The sequence below is a fragment of the Equus quagga genome, chromosome 14 (genome assembly GCF_021613505.1).
Source record: "Equus quagga isolate Etosha38 chromosome 14, UCLA_HA_Equagga_1.0, whole genome shotgun sequence".
NCBI classification, from domain to species: domain Eukaryota; kingdom Metazoa; phylum Chordata; class Mammalia; order Perissodactyla; family Equidae; genus Equus; species Equus quagga.
The window spans coordinates 86370587-86387973 of record NC_060280.1 but is presented as its reverse complement, the minus strand read 5'-3'; the positions used below and the strand labels follow the sequence as shown (position 1 = coordinate 86387973).

At 46.7% G+C, this 17387-nt stretch overlaps 1 long non-coding RNA gene across 3 annotated transcripts; it reads right to left on the bottom strand.

Moving 5' to 3' along the window:
• Positions 1 to 756: 756 nt before the first annotated feature.
• LOC124225296 (uncharacterized) lies at positions 757 to 16818 on the bottom strand. 3 transcript variants are annotated; one of them, XR_006885055.1, is made up of 4 exons: positions 16492 to 16818; positions 8980 to 11631; positions 8604 to 8886; positions 757 to 1210 (listed from the first exon to the last, which is right to left on the bottom strand). It is a non-coding gene; the product is annotated as an uncharacterized LOC124225296 (long non-coding RNA). The 3 variants fall into 3 exon arrangements; XR_006885056.1 differs by lacking the exon at positions 16492 to 16818 and having other exon boundaries at positions 8980 to 9481; positions 11451 to 11903; XR_006885054.1 differs by lacking the exon at positions 16492 to 16818 and having other exon boundaries at positions 8980 to 11903.
• Between the last annotated feature and the right edge of the window lie 569 nt (positions 16819 to 17387).

Sequence of the window (17387 nt, the reverse complement as noted above, 5' to 3'; positions counted from 1 at the left end):
GACTCCGCTGAGGCAGGTGGGTGGGACGGTGCGCTGCACTGGCACAGATGTCCCTTGTCACTCCTGCTGGGATTGGGTTTGCGTGATGCCTGCCCTAAATGGTCCCTGATGACTCTGCCGCAGCCTCTATCCCGCTGTGGCCTGCACTGGCCGTGGGAGTCCTAGGAAGGACTCAGGGGACCCAGGAGCCCTACAAATGATGACTGTGCGGCCCCGGGTGAGGACACGGCAGGCGGGGCTGGTGGGAAGCGGCGGGGCGGGCAGCGTGGGGGCGGGGCAGGCAGCCGGGCCCGGGGCGTCCTGTGGTCCCTGCGCGCGGCGACTGGGGCCGGAGCGTCTCTGGGCCGCTGTGCGCCCGCACTCCCGCGTGTCCCAGACGGTGCGGGGCCGCGGGAGGGCCCGCAGGACAGTCCAAAATGGTTGGAGTCATGATGTTCGAGCCCCTCTGACTCCTATAAATGCATCCAGAAACTCCCTCACCACGAATCGTCCCTTTGTCACTCTGCCTTTCTACTGTAAGCTCAGTGAGGGGACCAAAGGTGAGCATCCCCTCGCTCAGCCCCCATGTCCCCTGCTGCAGGCTCCTTGGGAAACATCAGCTCTGCTGTGGACTCACATTCCCACAGACCTCACTCCGTCCTCCCACGGTGGCTCCACCATCTTCACTGAACACTTTCTCCTCAGGATCAGTATCCAATTTGTACCCTTGAGATTTTAATTTACGGAGGTGACTAAGTAACAACATGGACAGGCCAATGACATTGAAAGTTTATTACTTACACTTCCCAAGATAAGGGCACACCATGCCAGGCAGGCTCACAGGGGCTGCATCAGGGTTGCTCAGGAGGCAGAATCAGTAGGGGGACACAAACCTAGGCCACAGCCTTCATTTGGGGCCACAGGAAATGTGAGTCAGGGCAGAGTGAGCAGCTCAGGACCAGCTGCTTTGAACAATCCCAGCAGCCTCTGGGGCCTAGGGATGGTCCTCAGTCATCTGGTTCCTGGCCCTGGGTGGGTTTGGAGTGGGGAATACTGTCTGGCGTGTGAGAGGCAGATAAGGAGGTCTGTAGGGACAGGGCACTGGATCGGGCAGGATGCACATGAGAGGCCTGCTCCACATAAGCTGTCCACCGCCAATGTGGAATGAGGTACCCCTGGGAGGGGCAGGGTCTCCCTATGTCCGAGAGGCCCCCCCAACAAGTCGAAACACCTAAGAGACACAAAATAAAGCACATGATTAACACAATCAGAAGGAAGATGAGGATTTGTCTGCTCACGTCAGTTCAATTGAACATGGTGAGGGAGGGGCTACCAGGGCAGTTAGGCACCAAATGACATAACAGCATTCCAGATTTTAAGGACATACACACATAGCCCCCTAGACGGACATACAAAATCACACAGGCTTTCTCACTGGACACACATGTGCCCACACCCACACACAGACCCTCAGAGATAACGGCCCAGAGACACACAGCCCAGGCCCTGAAGAGGGAGAGTCAGGGCCCACGATGGCTGCAGTGACCACCGTTTTCCAGCCCCTCACGCTGCTATGATTACTCCCAGAAATGTGTTCCCACCATGTGCCCCTTCCTCAATTTGCTTTTCCATCGGAAGCTCAGTGTGGACAACAAAGGTCTGTGCATCCTCACGAGGCAGCAAGTCCTTGGCTATGGTGTCCACAGTCTGAGATCCATCACCCCCGAGGTCTCACTTATGCACAGACCTTGCATGGGTCAGTCCCATTGGCCACCCTCATTGCTCCATCCTGAAACATTTGCTGATAGGGGGGTGGAGGCCTTAGACCTCTGTCCCTAGGTCTCCAACTACACAGACATCACCTTGGGGACCCAGGAAAGCACTGGAAGTTGTTGCAAGGGCACATTGGGATGTGGTTTGGTTCATTTCTGCCTCTTTCAAGAAACAGTAGGTGTGACATCCGACAAAGGACAGGGCACCAACTCCTGTGCCTGCCCAATCCAGAAAAGGTAGAAACACCTGCCATTCCTGCCCCTTCCTTTGGCGTGGTGCCTATTCCATTCTAGGAGCCAAATGAAGGGAGGGGGCCCCATGACCGCGGATGGGCTGGCTGAGATCACCATTTCCCACAGGTGTTGGGACTAGAACTCTGCAGGGTGAGTCTTGTTCCAGAAAAAGTAAGCACTGGCCTTGGTGGGTGGGTTCCAAACTCACTCTGGAGGCGGGTTCTGAGGTGAGAGAGCCAGGTGTGGTCAGCACATGAGCCACTGAAACCACAGGATGGAATGTGCCAGAGATCTCAGGAGAGTGATTTAGGCACAGCTGGGCACCTGAGGGACTCCCAGAGCTAGAACAAGGCAGACCTTGTCTTTTTGACATTATTGGTGATTTTGAGACTACTGAGAAAGTGTGCTTGTTGGTGCAGAAGTGACGTTTATGTGACAGTGTGGAGTACTGTTTTCCAGGGGCCTGTGCCTCATGACATGGGCTCTGGGTTCTGCCACTGCCTCACCTCACAGTCACCTGGGGCTGCAAATGTGAAAATACAGGAAATCTCATTTAAAATGGAGTCAGGAAGCCCTGAAGGGGGACTACTATTCACCAGACCTTGCAGAGCTAAAACAGAAAAAGTGTCCCTCCCATTCTCCAACAGGTGGAAGCTTACTTTACAGTCTCCAGCAGAAGGAAGAATTTCTCCTTGCCCAGCAACAGCCCAGCCAATGAGAAACCACCACTGTCACCCCCCTGATCTCTCATTCTCCTGCCATGGACTTCTGTTCCAAACAGCCCCTCCCAGCTTCCTCCTGTCCTCTATAAAAGCAAGCCCATCTGTTCTGTTCTCCCTGCCTGCCTATGGTTCACCACAGTTTGCATGTCCTGAATCATGCTTCCTCTGCTGCTCCTGAATAAACACATTTAACTTGTAAAATAATTGGCCCTTTTGATTTTAAGGTCAATACAACAGAAAATTTCCAGAGTGGGACAGGTGTTGCATTTAAACATTTTTCCCAGCAAGGAGGCACAGAGTAGAATTGAAATGGGAAGCTTAAGAGCTGGAAACAGCCTCAAGACCTGATGTTGATGCCAAGGGTTAGATTAGGATGTGCCCAGGCAGATCCCACGTGTGCAGATGCACCTTTATGCTTGTTTCAGACCACCGCATTCCCAGGATATGACCCAGGAAACTTGGTGTCAACTCAAAGATGGAGGCCGGGAGCCCTATCACTTTCTCACCAGTTATGTGAACGACTTGAGGGCAGGTGTAGCCCTAGAGGGAGTTTTCTAAGTCAAAGTGGGTACCAGGAAGAGTCTATAGTGGCCTATGTCTTTCTTCCCCAGTCTTTCCTCTTTATCCTAAGAAGCAACCCAACGTGGTGGAAGGAAGTGTTACACACGTAGCAATCAAACTTCAGGAGAGTTTCATACTATCCTAGCATGTGAAAACAGTTTTGTGGTTTTATCTCAATTGTTCTTTGCATATATACATACTATTTTAAGAGAAGTTGTGAGTTCATGAATATGTAGTTATACCCCCATCAGGTTGGAGAACAACCCAACCCAAAGGAAGTGTCCCATGGTGCCCATTAGTACTGAACCCTCCCACTCTTAAGAACTGATGTGTTTAGGTTCCTATACCTTTGCCTTTTCCAGAGTGTGATATAAATGGAACACCATGTTGTCTTATGAGTCCTTTTGGAAACTTTGATGGAACATTTGTAAGAGTGAATGATTATACAAACCTTGCAGCATTCTTGTGAGTTTAAAATGATTGACATTGCCCATTATGTCTTCAAAACTGAGAGATTCCACTGTTACGAGCTCTGTGAATTTTGGTGAAACCCCGTGCTTAACTTTCTTCACTTGCATCATGGGAGGAAGGACAGGGACAGGGGATCAAATGATACACTAATAATTACAGAATCACATAATTTCTACACTGCTCAGAAAACATAAATTAGCACTGAAAAAAAGGGAACAAGTTTGGATTTCCATTGTTGTTTAATGAAACAAAAGCTCTTTCAAGTTTTACCCTGTTTTCTATAACATCTCCTGGAAATGTAAACATATACAAATGATCCCTGAAAACAGTAAAAATGTGCTTTGGTGGCTTTGTGAATCAATGAAACAAAACCTCCCAACTAATCCTCTTATAAAAAGGCATAGAAAATTTCCCAGTTTGAGGATATCAAATTTACCTCCTTTGCCACCACATAGGACATTACTCAAAATGATACTGAGCCTCTGTCTACAGGTCACATTAATTACTCCTTGGATTACTACCCTCTAAACATTCATACTTTTTATTTTTTATTTTTTATTTTTCATTGAGTTTATAATAGTTTCCATCGTTGTGAAATTTCAGTTGTACATTATTTCTTGTCCATCACCATATAAGTGCTCCCTTTCACCCTCTGTGCTCACCTCCCATCCCCCACCATCATAGCTCTTTTTAACATTTTAACCAGGAAATCACATTGAACTTCCACAGGTGTCATTTTACTCAGAGGAAAAGCCATGACGGGCTACAACTGTGCAGACGACCAGAACCCTTCCTCAAACTGGGAGAAACTCAAAGGTTTCATGGGGGACAAATTGTCTCTCAGTCGGAATAGCAGCAAAATGATACGCTGAATCAAAAGGCAATTTCAAATCCTTTCAACTGATGTTAAACAGAAACATAAATACCACAAATACCCATGGCCCAAGCAATGGAAGTCTGGAGTTCCAGATAATTGTGTATCTGGATCATGATCGAATAGCACATGCAATAAAAGATCTAACTACAGCTAAAATGAAGATGAAATATGTCCATGCCTTTATCTTTATGGGGAATCATTTCTGATAATCCCAAGAATGCAGGACTTTTGGTATAGCTATCCATTGTTCACATCCACACCTCAGCAGTTCCTCCAACAGTGTTTGAAATATATTATATCGTGGGAAAACAATCATCAATGTTGACATCCTCACTCACTGAGGCCCCTACCTACCATAGAGAAGATATGCGTCCATCAATGGACGAATGGATACAGAGTTTTGGTATATATAAATATACAGACAACAGAGTATTATTCAGCCATAAAAACAAGGAATTCCTACCATTTCTGAAAACAAATGAAACTTGAAGAATTATGCTAAGTGAAATAAGTTAGACAAACACTTTATGATCTCTCTTATATGTGGAATCTAAAAATACAAAACCAAAACAAACTCATATAAAAGAGATCAGACTGCTGATTACTGGGGCAGTGGGGGGGGAGGCAACTGGAAGAAGGTGATCAAAAGGCACAAACTTCCAGTTATAAGATAAATAACTACTAGAGATGTAATGTACGACATGATTATAGCTAACACTGCTCTATGAAACATAGGAAAGCTGTTAAGAGAGTAAAAGCTATGAGTTCTCATCAGAAAGAGATTATTCTTTTCTTCTTTCCTCTCCTTCTATTGTGTCTATATGAGAAGATGAATGTTAGGTGATCTACTGTGGTAAGCATTTCACCATACGTGTAAATCAAACCATCATGTTGGACACCTTAAATTTATACAGTCGTGTATGTCAATTTTTTCTCAATAAAACTGGGGGGTGGCTGGCCCCGTGGCCGAGTGGATAAGTTCGCAAGCTCCGCTGCAGGCGGCCCAGTGTTTTGTTGGTTCAAATCCTGGGCGTGGACATGGCACTGCTCATCAAACCACGCTGAGGCAGCGTCCCACATGCCACAACTAGAAGGACCCACAACGAAGAATATACAACTATGTACTGGGGGGCTTTGGGGAGAAAAAGGAAAATAAATAAATAAAATCTTTAAAAAAAACCCCCAAAAACTGGGGGAAAAGAGGAGTCAGAGACTTCTGGTCTCTCATCTGTCATGTAAGGAGCTCAGAAGCCAGATTCCAGTCCTCAGAAGAAAAAAGCCAAGAAACTTGAAATCAACAACTCTTCCATCAGAGAATTGAGGTCACAGGGTAAACCATTGTCTCCACAATTAGAGAAGATGTAGGCATTTAAAAATATACCCCAAATATTCTGTTCTTAACAAGGCATGCCCTAGAAGTAATCTGTCTCACGAGAGCAGTTAACTGACTGGGATTTTTCCAGAATCCACCTGACCTGGGGGGAGGGAAAGAGCCAACTTGAGTCTCTTCTAGCCTTTTCTGCTCTGAAAGGTGGCACACGTGGGAGGATAGAATTTTTTTCCCTTCCTGACACCAAACCTTTGGTCTGTGTTCCAATGCCACTTCTCCAACTCTGCATCACCAAAGAGGTGTGCAACACTTCAGTTCAATTCTAACACTATGTACCCAGAATTCACGTCAGACTCCACAGGACAAGTGCTCAGTCCCACAATCTGCCCCTTCCTTAGATGCCAACCACAGATGTGGTGCCCAGGCTGCCAGCATTTCCACTCAGCTGTCTACAAATTCGTAGATTCCCTCAACATCTTATTACATTTGGTAATTTACTGAAATGATTATGAGATCTCAGCAAACTGCTTTAATTACTATTATTGGTTTACTATAAAGGATACAACTGAGGAACAGACAAAAGGCAGAGTTGCGTAGGGCAAACTAGGGTAGTGGTATGGGTGAGGGGAGTGGAGGCGGAGGGGGCGGCAGAGATTCCACATCCTCTCTGGACACTCCACCCTCCCAGCACCTGCATGTGTTCACCAACCCAGAAACTCTCTGAATTTTGTCTTTCAGGGTTCTGATGGAGGTTTCACTACATGGGCTCAATTTATTCAATCATTGCCTCTTGGTGATTAACTCAGTCTATAGCCCCTCTCCTCTAAACAGAGGCTGGGAGCTGGGTCTGTAAGTTCCAAGCCTCTAACCAAGGCTGGGTGTTTCAAGTGTCCAACCATCATCCTGAAGCCATCTGGGAGCTGGCCAAGAGTTGTCTCATTAAAACAAAAAACTCTCTATCACCCTTATCGCTCAAGAGGTTTTTGCTAGGAATTGAGGACAAAGATCTAATATCTTTCTCATTATACCACAGAAGTTCAAGCCCAGGGACACAGGCTCACTAAAAGATTGAGACCCAATCACTGGACTGGAGAATGCTTCCCCTCTGCCCACACCTCCCTCTACCTTAGCTGGGCTCTTGTTTAATGTTAGTGGACTACACTGAAGGAACTAGATGCTTTCCAGTAACATCAGGAGGAAGGCAAGGATGTCCCCTCTCACCACTCCTAGTAAACTCTGCACCAGAATTCTTAGCTAATGCAATTAGACATGAAAAGTGAATAAAAAGGTACATAAATTGGGAGGCAGGAATTTAAACTGTCCTTGTGGCACAAGATTGTCTATGGAGAAAATCTCAAAGATCCCCAATAAGAAACCCCTTGAACTAAGAAGAGTGTAGAGGAAGGATGAAAGATAAAATGTTAATATACAAGTCAATAGTTTCCTGTAGATCCACACACATATAGTGAACTTATCTTTGACAAAGGACCTGAGGCCATTCAGTGGGAAAATGTAGTGTTCAATAAATACTGCCAGAAAATCTTGCCATCTGCTGGCCAAAAAAAACCAATCTAGACACAGATTTGATAAATTTCACCAAAATTAACTGAGAATTAATTATAGACCTTAGTGTTAAAAGTAAAACCACAGCAGTCCTAAAATATAACCGAGTTTAAAATCTAGGCAACCTTTGTTTCCTCATTAATTCTTAGATACAACACCAAAAGCAAGATCCAAGATAGAAAAAAAGTTTGACTTCATTAAAATGAAAACCTCTGCTCAGTGAAACACAGTGTTAAGAGAATGAAAACACAAGTAAAAGACTGGCAGGGGGCCGGCCCCATGGCCGAGTGGTTAAGGTCGCGCACTCCGTTGCAGTGGCCCAGGGTATCGCTGGTTCGGATCCTGGGCGCGGACATGGCACCGCTCGTCAGTCCACATTGAGGCGGCGTCCCACATGCCACAACTAGAAGGACCTGCAACTAAGATCTACAACTATGCACGGGGGGCATTTGGGGAGATGAAGGAGAAAAAAAAAAAAGGACTGGCAGATAATCTTTGGAAATCACTTATCTGATAAAGGACTGGTAACCAAAACAATCCAAAGAACTCGTAAAACTTAACAAAAAGGGGCTGGCCCTGTGGCCGAGTGGTTAAGTTCGAGAGCTCCGCTGCAGGCGGCCCAGTGTTTCGTTGGTTCGAATCCTGGGCGCGGACATGGCACTGCTCATCAAACCAGGCTGAGGCAGCGTCCCACATGCCACGACTAGAAGGACCCACAGTGAAGAATATACAACTATGTACCAGGGGGCTTTGGGGAGAAAAAGGAAAAAAAATAAAATCTTTAAAACTTAACAAACGAAGACAATCAACCCAGTTAAAAATGGACAATCAACCCACACACTTCAGCAATGATATACAGATAGTAAATAAGCACATGAAAAGATGCTCAAAATCATACATCACTAGGAAACTACAAATAAAAAAAGAATGAGATATAACCAGACACTTATAACGGCTGAAATTAAAACAGTGAGAACAGTGAACGATGGTGAAGATGGAGAGCACCAGGAACCCTCACTCACTGCTGGTGGGAACGGAGAATGGAATGTCTACTCTGGAAAAAAGGCAGTTTCTTAACCTAAGCCTACTCTTACCATACGATTGCAGCCATCACGTTCTTTGAATGACAGACGCCGTCCTGCAACCGCTGCAGCCCAGTGACACAGTCGGGGCACACGAAGCACGGGAGTTGCAAAGCAACCCCTGCAGGAACGGCCGAGGGTCCTCCTTGCTCAATCTGCTGTTACTAGTTGCTGTATTGGCTCTCTTCATGACGCTTGTGCTTACCCAGGGGAATCTGCTGGGAAAGGTGAATCCCACTGTAGTAGACAAGAAAGACCCTCTTCTGACTAACACTCCTTCAACATCCCCAGGGCCCTGCCGAAGAAAGAGGGTTAAAGGGTCAAATGTCTCAGTGTGGGAGTTATATAAGAGGGTGTGGGGCCCTGTATGTGCCTCGTCTAAACATACCTTGGCTCATCTTTGCCCCAAGGCTTGTTCCGTCCTCCAGCATAACCCGAGTCTCACCCCCTGCAAAGAATACTGTAGAGATCTATAAATATTAACTGCACTTACCCAGAAAATGAAAACAACAGCTCTTTCCCAGGACTGAATAAGGGAAGTAACCTTTAGAAACTGCTGATGACCCAGATAAATTAAGGAAGTAAAATGATATCATGGGGAAAAATCAAGCTACTTCAGGGGAGAAAATAGATGTACCCCAGACGCTTATGTAATCCTCAAAATATATATAAACACACGCTTGACAATAAAGACTTCAGACTTGCTTCCACCAACTTGGTGTGCAGTCTCATTCCCTTCCCTTCGCCGACGCCGTTCATCCCTCAGGAACCTGGACTCTGCTGGAGCTGGACTCTGGCATTTGACCTTACCCAAATGAGCTGAAAACAGATGTTCACAAAAATCCCTGCACGTGAATGTTGACAGGAGCTTTGTGCCTTATTGTCGAGACCTAGATGTAACCAAGATAATTTCAATAGGCGAAAGGATAAACAATCATGGGGACATCCATAGGGTAAAACATTCTTCAGTGATGAACACAAATGAGGTTATCAAGACAGAAATGGAGACATATTAAAATCATATTGCTAACTGAAAGAAGCCAGTGTGACAAGACTATACACTGTATGATTCCAAGCATGGGACATTCTACAAAAGATTAAAGATGACACTGAAAGATCATTGGTTACCAGGGATTTGGGGGAGGGAGGGATGAATGAAAAGGTGGAGCACAGGAGATTTTTAGAGAAGTGCAAGTGTTCCACATAAATGCAATGTAAAGTGTTACATTAGCCAAAGCCCAGAGATTGCATAACACAGAGTCACCACTAATGTAAACTATGAAATTTCATGCATCAAATTGGTTCATCAAATGTATCAAATGTACCACAGCAATAGGAGATATAAAATGTAGGGCAAACTGTGTGGAGGCAGAGGAATTATGTGGGAAATCTCTGTACTTTCCAGTCAAGTTTTCTGTAAACCTAAAACTGACCCTAAAACAAAGCAGTCTACTAGGAAAACAGTAAAGACAGGCACATTAATATTCACCCCTGGTGAGTGACTGATGACAGAAACAGACCATCTTTCATTCAACTAATTTGAACTTATTTTAATAAGTCATTAAGTTTCTCTCTGAGGCCTGCACCCTGAGACTTGGAAGAGAGGAGGAACTTCCATTGAACGCCTTGTTAAGAGCCCAGCACTGTATATTCTGAGAAGTGAAATGAGTGCCTTCATTACTATCAGTAGTGTCTGCAACTCCCATGTGGACAGAGTGGCCTGGTGAGACTTTGTGTGTGGCCTTCATATGCGCAGAGACAAGTGTTACTTTGATTTATATTGTAGGTAACTGTGAGGCAAGAGACTCCTAGAGTCCTTTTACCACAAAGGGGCAACTCTCAGGGAATCGCCCATAGTCTGTAATGTCTGCAGCTGGAGCCCAATGTTGGGCAGTGCTACGATGAGTGCTTGCTGTGTGGTCAGTGCGTTGACCTTTGTGTCCAGTCCATCAGAGATGTCACAATTAAGACATGAAAAGCAGCAACTCCGCCTGGGCTCCATTTGTGCAAATGTGATGATGTCATCCCCAAAGTCTAGGAACTCCTGTTGCTTTACACTTAGGGAGTCCTAAGGAGCTCCCCAGGGAGCCTGGGATTCTGGGAAAGGGGTGACCTCCTTCAACACCATTTTACCCGGCAGGAGACTGAAGACAGGGAATATCACCTCCTCCTGGAGGTAGGATATCCCAGAGGGCCCAGGTTTGGCTTCATCATGTCTCCAGGGGGTCTCCATAACCATGCTGAGCTCCTGGAGTGCTGTTCCCAGGTCACAAGTCAAAACGGACTGCTCGATACATGGTCCCATGCTCAGGGCCATCTACTGGCAGGACAGCCTTGTAAGTAGAGGTCACTGCAGCTCTAATGACATATACTGTGGGCCTAGGGCTGGTTCTTCCATCAGAAGCCCATGGCCAACTTAAGGCCACCATGGGTACCCCAGAAGGCATGACAGAAGGTCACTGAGGCCTCTATAGTGAAGGAGTCTCTGAGGGCACTAACAGGAGAGTTGGTTGTATGACAATTTAAAGAGAGTCTCCAGACTTTTGTGGTAGGGGGTGCCACTCCAGGTGGAAAATTTGCAAGCAACAGCACAAATAGGCTCAAATAAAATTTGAATACAAGAAATATGTTACCTCTGGAACAGGAGAAGAACCCAGGAGATGTTGTGGATGCTGAGGGAAACAACAGCTATTTCTTCATAGTTTCAGATTATCAAATATTTCCAGAAATTTAACAAAGTTGTCAGGGCCTCACATCATATGAGTGACAATGTGCCATCCAGTTTTTGTGAGCTCGTTTTTACAATATTTGTATGTCCTAAATGTCCTCAGACAAGATGTCATTAATGTAATGTCATACCTGTGTTCTTGGAGAAACCAGGATGCAGTTCAGACCCCGCCTGCAATGACTGTGGGAGGGCACAGCTGTGGAAGATCCATGAGGACAACCCAGTAAAGGGGTATCATGTCCCTCAGAGGGAAGGCCAAGTGCAGCTGAGAGGCTGTGGACACAGGACTGGACAGAACAGACTCAACCACATCTGTGAGAACAGGATACTTATCAATTGTTGACTGGATGGAATCCATAATTTCCACACTGTGGGGACTGGGTTACAGAGGTCTGTGTGGTGCAGCCACAGCCTCAAGTTGAGGTAAACCACTCTGAGGGGTCATCCACTCTTTCCAGGTTTATATATAACAGGACAAATTGAGTTGTTAAAAGAAGCACTGGGGGGTGGCCCCATGGCCAAGTAGTTAAGTTCACGTGCTCTGCTTTGGTGGCCCTGGGTTTCGCCAGTTTGAATCCTGGGCGTGGACATGGCACTGCTCATCAGGCTTTGCTGAGGCGGCATCCCACATGCCACAACTAGAAGGACCCACAACTAAAAAAAAAAACCATACAACTATGTTCCAGGGGGCTTTGGGAGAAAAAGGAAAAATAAAATCTTTAAAAAAAAAAAAAAAGCAGCACTGGGAATAATCAACCCTTCGTTAACTAGATTTTCTGTAGTTTTCAATCCTTCAACGTCCTGTGTAATTTACATTGGGCCATATTAACTACTTGATTTGAAGCATATCATCTTTGGAGTCCTAATTTGTCATGCTAATTTATAAGTGGCAAACACTTCACTTAATTTTAAATTCTTATTCACTGGATCACAGCTTCCCAGCTCACTATGGGATGTTTTAGGACAATGAAGGCCATGACCATGGAGAATTTAGGCAAGACCATAGTTCTGATGGCTAAAGATGAAACATTTCTATTTGTCTTCTATATTATATTCACTAACACCCCTAAGATCATCAGGGGCACCTTCCTTAAATTTAGTGGGACCCCAGGTATCACTGCAATTTGATACCTAGGGTTGATTAAGTGCTTGAAGGTTTCTGAACTAGTGCATTACATCAGAGAGCAAAAGTAATTCAGAACCTATGTTGTAGAGGCCCAAAAGGCAAGCAGTGTACCTCCATCTGTTTTGTTATGTAAATTCTTTCAGTACATTCTGGATTCCCAATTGGGTCAAATTATGGACCTTTGTTTCAGGAATTTACCTATCGTTTCCTTCCTCCTGATCTTTCCTGTTTCATTATCTTCCTCATGGGATAGATTTCAGGGGAGGGGATTCCTCTCTACCCTGGTATTTATAATTTTTTTTTCCACCCAAGAGCCTCAAAACAGTGCCATCAGGGTGAGGAGCCCACCCTTGACACTGTTTGCTTTATAGGGTTTAAACCTGGGGCTTAAGTCAGGTTTGAATTGATACATTGTGCAACAGGGGAGCCATGGGTGTTGTCCCCCATTACCCTGAAGGTCAGGATCTTTGTGGCAGTAGAGGCAGGGGCAGCAGCAGAGGTACTGAAGGGTGATGGGAAGCCCTCTGCTATCAGGAGTGTGGACTCAGCCTGCCACCTACAGCTTGTGTTTCCCTCCCTCTTATCTTTCTTTTAAATGATTGCTGTTTCCGCAGTGACCCTCCGATGGACCCACCTCCTGCAAAGGGTATAGTCCCTGTCCACCACCTTCATCCCTCAGGCATGAAAGGCCAACCCAGCTTCTGTCACAGCTTCACTCTAACACACAGAAAAATCCCACCAAATCACTGACCCAGGATTCATTTAAGGAGGCCCCAATCCCATATTCCTGCTCTCAAATGCCTAGAAATTCTTGAAACTGCCAACACTGGTCAGCTGAACCTAGAACTGTGGCCTGGTAAGGTCAACAATGCAACACGGGGCAGCACAGCTCCCAGCACGAGCTCCCCAGCAAGCAGCAGCCCACAGTGCATGCCGCCACCAGGCAGCAGAGCAGGGGAACAAGTCAGAGCAAGAGAAGACAGACCCAGAGGTGGGGTCATGTCTGGACATGCTGCTCAGGGCACCAACTGTTACGGTCACCTGCAGAGGGGTGGTTCCCTTGTTGAGACTCATGCCAATGCAGCATGCACACACAGAGAATAGGACTCACATAACAGAGGTCTGAGGGGAGGGCAGGGCCGGCCTCTCAAGCAGCTCTCACAGGGCTCAGAAAGCAAGGAATGGAGCCTGGCCTGGGGCTTCCCTGGGCCTGGGGGTGGGGCCGGGGCAAGAGCTCTGCACACAGGCAGGGGCTGGGGTGGTGGAATCTCCTGCCTGCTCTAGAGGAGAGAGCACCCAGGCTTCCTCCTCAGCTTGTCCAGGTGGGGGCATGAGGGGAGGAGGGTGGGTGAGGCTTAAGCTGTGAGCAGTCACCCAAAAATGTGGAGTCTGACTGCTCACTACAAGGACAAAGTGGAAAGGAAAAGTATGCATTCTCAATTGATTTATAAAAATAAACACTAACAGGGGCTCAAAAATAATCAAAACTGTGTATCTGGATGTTACTGAGTACCAGTGCAGGAGGGGACCAGGATATGTTGGTAGTGAGCCTTCTCAAGTTAGACTTTGCTGTCTTACAGATTGATTTTTTAAACAGAGACATTTATATTCTGTAATTTTAACTCTCGTACATAGGAAACCATTCTAAGATGCAATTCCTTTAAACACTAAGTTACAAAAGTGTAAACCAGACAAAATAAAATTTTCAGATCTCTTTTTAACTAAAAGGACATGCAGCATCCTCGTTTGTCCTCCCCCTATGTCTCTCACTGGGGTATTTTCAGGAATAAGTGGCATATTATATATTACAATACAATCAGGGTTTGAGTTTAAACCCTTAACTGTATTGGATTTTCAAAGATACACAGAAGCTTTCAGAAGTTTTCCTCACAATGATTGAAATAGAATTTAATTGCTTTAGCCTTTTAAATTAATATGTTCTCTAGAGACATGCACGAAAGAAAACCAATCAAAAAATGAAATAAATTTCTTGCTTTCCTCACCTCCTATCTCTCCATCAACTTACAGTCTCAGGGCCCGAGTGCTAAGGGAAACTAGAGCCAAAGGGCTGCACTAGTCCATCAATAAAGCAATCCAAAGGAAAAAAACACAAACACTGGAATCAGCTCAGATGAGCAGCCTGCTTCTCACAGGACAGAAGGAAAGCCACAGTCAGAAGGTCCCATGTTCCTGATTCTCCTCGTGGAGACAGAACCCTGGAGGGGGTCAGTCCCTGGAGAAGGAGGGGAGGGCACCTGAGCAGCCACAGGAAGGAGCTCTGGGAGCCCCACACACCCTCCTCTCCCCAGGGCACAGTGCACACGCTCCCTCTCTCAGGCTCCCATTCTCACAGTGAGGAAACTCAGCTGGATTCAGTTTAAGGTTCTGACCCAAATGGACCCCCAGATTAATGGGCCCTAATCCAGGACACAGAGCTCCTGACTCTCACAGACTTTCTCAGTGTAAACAAATTACTCTCTGAGTGCACCTACACTGTGGATACAAAACTCCAATTATGTCTAGAAACAGGCCCAAGGAATCCAGAGTGACAACCTCAGAAAGGGCATCACTCCCCACCCCAGGAGCACGTGCACCCCCAGCTTTCCAGGGCTCTGCAGCTCCTCTCAGGACAAAGGCTCCTTCCATGGGGGTGTGAGCAGTAGGACACCTGCAGGGGGAGGCTCCCCAGGAAGGACAACTGGGCCTGCAAGGCCTTCCCTTTAGAGGTCCAAGGGGGCCTTAGCTCAAAGACACTACCCTCAGGCCTCTGCCCCATTGGAGTTTTTTGGACCATCACTGGTATTCTAAAGGACGCAAACCCAGTGTTTGAACAATCTAGCTAAAACACTCAAGCTAGTCTCTATGTGGAAATCAGGGAAGATAACTGTATCGCACTTTGCTGGCTCAACAAGAAAACCCACGAGAATGTTTTGCATTCTGGGGAAAAAAAAGCAATGTTAATATAATATTATTTCCATGACAAGTAGTTTTTAAATAAGCTATTGATCATACTTGAACACTTCAGGTCTACAAGTCTAAGCCATGGAAATTCATTCAAACTCACTCAAAATCAAAGAACAGACTTCAGAAGATTAGTTTACACAATGGGAGGGAAAAAAGGGAAAGAATTTAGTACATGCAATATAAAACTGGAATATTTTATTTTTTCTGAAATTCACCTCTTTCTTGTCTCTTTGGAAATATTTCATATTGTCTTTCAAGTCATATTGAATAAATAAATTTTTATTCATTGAAAAACTGAGGCTAAAATAAAGTGAATAAATCTTTTAAAGGTGACTAACCCAGGTGGGGACAGTGCTGACAGGACAGATCATCCAGGAAGGTTTCTCAAGAGGAATCTGCACCCAGAGGACTTCCCACAGGATGTCTGCACCCAGGAAGAACCTGGGGGAGACGCAGGAGGATATCATACAACGTAGTTCCAGGTGGTGAGAGGCTGCCTTTCACTCATGGAAAATATCCACACACACAAAAGAAATCTTTTAAAAACAGCCACCCATTGACTGTGAGAAAATGATAATTAAAATTATGGATCTGTTTTAAATCCACCAAAAACAAACAGTTGCTAATAATGGTGTGAATCGAAGGCAGGAAGTTGGCATTTGGGAATTTGGGGAGAGACTGTACATTTAGGCATTTGTCGCCAGTCCTAGGAAGACCTAGACTGGGGGACAGTGTTGTAGATTTGAGAACCTGCTCCACCAATATATGGAAAATACAGAGAAAACGGGTGCCCTCCGAGGAGAAAGGAGGCCCTGGGGACCCCACAGACCACAGCCCCTCCGCGCACGGACCCCGGAGCCCGAGGTCCGACCGTCCCGCGGACCCTCCCGCGGGCCCCGCACCGTCTGGGACACGCGGGGCTGCGGGCGCACAGCGGCCCAGAGACGCTCCGGCCCAAGTCGCCGCGCGCAGGGACCACAGGACGCCCGGGGCCCGGCTGCCTGCCCCGCCCCCACGCTGCCCGCCCCGCCGCTTCCCACCAGCCCCGCCTGCCGTGTCCTCACCCGGGGCCGCACACTCACCATTTCTAGATCTCCTGGGTCCCCTGAGTCCTTCCTACGAGCCCCACGGCCAGTGCAGGTCACAGGGTGACAGAAGCTGCGGCAGAGCCACCAGGACCGTTAAGGGCAGGGGACAAGTGACCCGAGCACGGCAGGAGCGAGAAGGGGAGTCCACGTTTGGCCAGATACACCTCCCCTAAATCCTGACTCCGCCCGAAGGCTCGCCATTCTAGGCCTCCTGCGTCCCTTAGCATCCCTACTACGACTCCCGCGGTGGGTACGGGTCACAACTCGACAGAACTGGCAGAGATACGTGGGGCCTTTAACAGCGGGGAGACGCGGTGCCCAGAGCGGCTGGAGCAGCAGCAACTTCCGGGTGGTTGGAGCTTCGCCCCACCCACCTTCCCGCCGGCGCCGCCTCTGATTGGACAGTTCAAAAGACTCGCCCCCTTGTGTCTGAGTGACAGCCCCTGAGTTTAGGTGTCTGAGCCGACTGAGGGTCAGAAGTTATCCCCTGCAGGGACATTTGCATTGAAAGGTAGTGCTGGGAGGCAACTCCGAGAACTCTTCATTCTTTACACATACACACACAACTGAAGGTCACCTAACCATATGCAATAATTAGTCTCTTTCCATTTTGATCTTTGTTGGCAACTGGAGTGTGACATAGTTTTGCCAAATGGGTACACAGGCATGGATACTGTGACCAGGCAACTAGGCAAAGAAGGGGGTAGGAGACTCTGATAAAAACTAACATGATGTGTTGAGTGTGACAAATAGAAATGGCAAGCAATAGGATATATTGGAGTATGTGAGGAAGCCATTTGGTGTAAACCTAATTCGGCCTGCCCTTGTTTTTCCAAAAGGGCCTGGCCGTGGCCCTTGAGCACGCATTGTATATCTGCTTTAGACATTTC